Consider the following 5,609-nt stretch of genomic DNA (forward strand, 5'->3'; position numbering starts at 1 on the left):
ATTAGCTGTTGGTTTCTGTCTTAGAAGACTAGCCTCTTTTCTGTGTATTTATGCTTATACCAAAACCATCACTTAGATAGAAATGATTGTGCTTTGTTCTCCTTAAAGGCAAAACCAGCTAACAGCTTTATTCCTCATTCAGTAATTCTAATTTCCCTTTCATATGTGACTACATATGTGAATATTAGTTATTTTAACCATCAAAATGGGTTCTATTTAAAATGGCAGAATAGCTAACAAGACAACCACCTGATACTGAACTTTCTCATAAGACTGCATATAAGTGAATTAAGGTTGGGGTTGGAGATTTAGCTCAGTGGTAGAGCGCTTGCCTAGCAAGTGCAAGGCCCTGGGTTCGGTCCTCAGCTCTGAAAACAAAAAGTGAATTAAGGTTCAATATTGAAGTGACCATTTAAAATGTATTTCCCTCATAAGTAAAGCAAATATATGTTGAATTAGAGTCCTCAGCCCAGCTTTCCAACACTTGACCCCTGAAATCCATAGTGCAGTTCGACTTGAGTTACCATGTATGCTGCCTTCCTACCTGCAGCTTCCTGAGTAATGTGTAAATTCAGGTGCTCTTGAATTTTCTCTGCTGTTTCCCTTCATATCTCCTCCACAGTTCACAGGCTGGTGAACAGAACAAAAGCAGTTAGGATGTCTTGTGCTGTTTGTGATGACTGTTCTGTGAAGATACAAGGATACTAGCCTTGATCTCCACACTATGCTGTTTGATATTAATAAAGCATTTCAAAATCAGCTATGCCAGGCAGTGGTGGCGCACGCCTGTAATCCCAGCACTCGGGTGGCAGAGGCAGGTGAATCTCTGTGAGTTCGAGGCCAGCCTGGTCTACAAAGCAAGTTCCAGGACAGCCTCCAAAGCTACAGAGAAACCCTGTCTCGAGAAAAAAAAATCAGCTACTTTATTCATTTTGTGCCTTCTATTCAATTTGGTTCTCCCTTGCAATAATCCTAAGGGAGAGCCTTCTTTCTCAACCAGACTAGAAGGCATAAAGGGCTACAAACAAGTCACTCATTGTAAAATAATATAGCCTTGAAAATCTACCCTAGTCAAATCTTCTATCAGCTGGAATGTAAGAAAGGTGTCAACCAAATAAAAATAGGACTGAGTTTCAAAAGCATGTGTCAAATATGTCACATTTCTTATTACTTCATTAAGTGGACATTGGGAATTTGGGGAGACATGACCACATTGCTCCTGGAGTTATGCAACAATGTGTGGTAGATTTAACCTGTACATGGTGCCATTAGAGCCTGCTCATTCTATTCCCACCCCTAGTCCACTGATTGGGTTTCCTGGTCTGTAAAAGGAAAATCTTCATAAAGACTGCAAAATTGGGCTGCAGATATGGCTCAGTTGTTAAGAGTACTTGCTTCCAGGTTTGGTTCCTAACTCCCACATCAGGTGGTTCATAGCAGACTATAAACCGAGGTCCAGGGAATCTGACCCCTTCTTGCCTCTGGGCACTCACACACATGTGGCATACATTCACAACTAGCTTGGGTTGACCCAAGAGCAGCTCAATGAGACACAAAAGCTGCCTTCTCCAATCAGACCAAGAGCAAAGATTAGACCCAGAAGGGCCCCCTGAGACACAGACACAACAAACACAGAGTGCACCAACAGCAACTCACTCAGACACAGGCACCTCTTCTACCTATTAGACAAGGAGATGGGAAGATGTCAAGGTAGAAGCACATACAACAACATAAAGAACAAAACTGCAGCATCAGAACCTAGCCCTCCTTCAACATTAAGACCTGAACATCATAAGGAAGCAGAAGCAGAAGAAAGCAACCTTAAGAACAGCATCAGTAAGATGTTAGAGTCCTTTCAAGAAAAAATGAACAATGAAATTGAGGAAAAGATGAACAAAAAAGTGGAGGAAATCAATAAAGAAAATGAGAAAAAGTCAAACAAAAATGGGAAGAAATCTATAAAGAACTAGAAGGAAAGACAAATAAAAAAAGTGGAAGAAAACAATAAATCCCTTAAAGAAAACCATGAAAAAGCAATGAAATAGGTGAGGAAAACAGTTCAAGACCTGAAAAGGGAAATAGAAACAATGAAGATACAAACAGAGGGAATGCTGGAAATAGAAAATCTGAGTAAACAAACAGGAAACACAGATGCAAGCATAACCAACAGAATACAAGAGATGGAAGAGAGAATCTCTGGTGTAGAGGATACAATAGAGGAAATGGATTCATCAGTCAAAGAAAATACCAATGCCAAAAAAGTTATAACACAAAATGTCCAAGAAATCTAGGACACCATGAAAAGACCAAACCTAACACTAATAGGGATAGAGGAAGGAGAATAGCAACTCAAAGGCACAGAAAATATAGTCAACAAGATCATAGAAGAAAACTTTCCCAACTTAAAGAAGGAAATGGAAGGAAATGCCTATGAAGATAGAAGAAGCCTATAGAACACCAAACAGACTAGACCCCCAAAAAGTCCCCTCGGCACATAATAATTAAACAACTAAACTTACAGAATAAAGAAAGAATATTAAGAGCAACAAAGGAAAAAGGACAAGTGACTTATAAAGACAAACCCATCAGAATAACACCTGACTTCTCAATGGAGACTTTAAAAGCCAGAAGGACCTGGACAGATATAATGCAGACACTAAGAGACCATGGATGCCTGCATAGACTAATATACCCAGCAAAACTTTCAATCATCATAGATGGAGTGAACAAGACATTCCAAGAAAAAGCCAGATTTAAACAATACTTATCCACAAACCCAGCCCTACAGAAAGCACTAGAAGCAAAATTCCAACCTAAGGATGTCAGATACACCCATGAAAACACAGGCAATAGGTAACAACACAGCAGTAAACCCCAAAGAAGAGAAGTACACACACACTACCGCCAAAAATAACAGAAATGAACAACCACTGGTCATTAATACCCCTTAATATCAATGGACTTAATTCACCTATAAAAAGACACAGACTAACAGAATGGATATGAAAACAAGACCCATCTTTCTGCTGCATACAAGAAACACACCTCAAATTCAAAGATAGACACTACCTGAGAATAAAAGGCTTGGGAAAGTCGGCCCAATCAAATGGTCTTAAGAAGCAAGCTGGTGTAGCCATCCTAATATCCAGCAAAATAGACTTCAAACTAAAATCAATCAAAAGAGATCAAAAGGGACATTACATACTCATCACAGGAAAGATTCACCAAGATGAAGTTTCAATTCTGAACATTTATGCCCCAAACACAAGGGCACCCACATATGTAAAAGAAAGATTGTTAAAGTTTAAATCACATATAAAACCCCACACATTAATAGTGGGAGACTTCAACACCCCACTCTCACCACTGGACACATCTGCCAAATCGAAACTTAACAGAGAAATAAAGGACTTAACTGATGTTATGACTCAAATGGACTTAATTGATATCTACAGAACATTCTATCCTAACAAAAAATAATATACCTTCTTCTCAGCATCCCATGGAACCTTCTCTAAAATTGACCACATACTTGGTCACAAAGCAAATCTCAACAGATACAAAAAAAAAAAATTGGAATAATCTCCTGTGTTCTATCAGACCACCATGGCTTAAAGTTAGATTTCAACACCAACAAAAACTACAGAAAGCCTACAATTTCATGGAAACTTAATAATGCTCAACTGAATCACCAATGGGTCAAGGAAGAAAGAAAGAAAGAAATTAAAGACTTCCTAGAAATCAATGAAAATGAATATACCACATACCCAAACTTATGGGACACTATGAAAGCAGTGCTGAGAGAAATTCATAGCACTAAATGCCCACATAAAGAAGTTGGAGAAATCTCACACTAGTGGTTTAGCAGCACACCTGAAAGCTCTAGAACAAGAAGAAGCAAAGTCATTCAGGAGGAATAGACGCCAGGAAATAATCAAATTGAGAGCTGAAAACAATAAAATAGAAACAAAGAGAAAAATACAAAGAATCAATGAAACATAGAGTTGATTCTTTGAGAAAATCAACAAGAAAGACAAGCCCTTATCCAAACTAACCAAAAGACAGAGAGAGAGCATCCAAATTAACAAAATCAGAAATGAAAAGGGAGACATAACAACAGACACTGAGGAAATCCAGAGAAACATCAGGTCATACTTCAAAACCCTCTACTCCAAAAAACTGGAAAATCTAAAAGAAATGGATAATTTTCTGGATAGGTACCACATACCTAAGTTAAATCAAGACCAGATAAACCATTTAAATAGTCCATTTAATTTAATTTAATAAACCATTTAAAAACTCCTAAGGAAATAGAATCAGTCATTAAAAATCTCCCAACCAAAAAAAGCCCAGGACCAGATGGTTTCAGTGCCGAATTCTACCAGATCTTCAAAGAAGACTTAATACCAATACTCTTTAAATTGTTCCACACAATAGAAACAGAAGGAACATTACCAAAATCCTTCTATGAGGCACAAATACCCTGATTCCTAAACCAAACAAAGATGCAACAAAGAAAGAGAACTACAGACCAATCTCCCTCATGAACATTGATGCAAAAATACTCAAAAAAATACTGGCAAACAGACTCCAAGAACACATCAAAACAATTATCCACCATGATCAAGTAGGCTTCATCCTAGGAATGCAAGGGTGGTTCAACATATGAAAGTCTGTTAATGTAATACACCATATAAACAAACTGAAAGAAAAAAAACCACATGATCATCTCACTAGATGCAAAAAAGGCATTTGACAAAATCCAACACCCCTTCATGATAAAGGTCTTGGAGTGATCAGGAATACAGGGAACATACCTAAACATAATAAAGGCAATCTACAGCAAGCCAACAGCCAACATCAAATTAAATGGAGAGAAACTCAAAGCAATACCACTAAAATCAGGAACAAGGCAAGGCTGTCCGCTCTCCCCATACTTATTCAATATAGTACTTGAAGTTCTAGCCAGAGCAATAAGACAACATAAGGAGATCAAGGGGATACAAATTGGAAAGGAAGAAGTCAAGCTTTTTCTATCTGCAAATGACATGATAATATACATAAGTGACCCCAAAAATTTGACCAAGGAACTCATACAGCTTATAAACACCTTCAGCAATGTAGCAACTGGCAGGATGCTGCTAACTTGAGAGAGACAACTAGGAAGCTGTTTTTAGCTCCGTTTTAGAATCTTTTTTTCTCAGGTTTTAGGTGGAAACTCTTGCCAACATGTTGGGCACTATTTGTAGTTGGAGAGCTTCTCTCCAGGATCCACCAAGCCCCCATGGTCCCACAACCCACGTATAAAATAATCATACAGATACTTATATTATTTAAACTGCTTGGCCATTAGCTCAGGCCTACCATTGTCTAGCTCTTACTCTTATATTTAGCCCATTTCTGTTAGTCTATACTTTGCCACATGGCTTGTGGCTTACCTGTGTCTTTACATGTTGCTTCTCATGGCAGCGGCTGGCAGTGTCTCCTCCCAGCCTTCCTGTTCCCAGCCTTCTCCTCCTCCTTGTCCTGCCTATCCTATCCTTCCTGCCTGGCTACTGGCCAATCAGTACTTTATTTATACAGAGTGATATCCACAGCAAGCCTGGGCT

Source organism: Onychomys torridus, chromosome X, assembly GCF_903995425.1.
Source record: "Onychomys torridus chromosome X, mOncTor1.1, whole genome shotgun sequence".
In the NCBI taxonomy this organism is placed as follows: domain Eukaryota; kingdom Metazoa; phylum Chordata; class Mammalia; order Rodentia; family Cricetidae; genus Onychomys; species Onychomys torridus.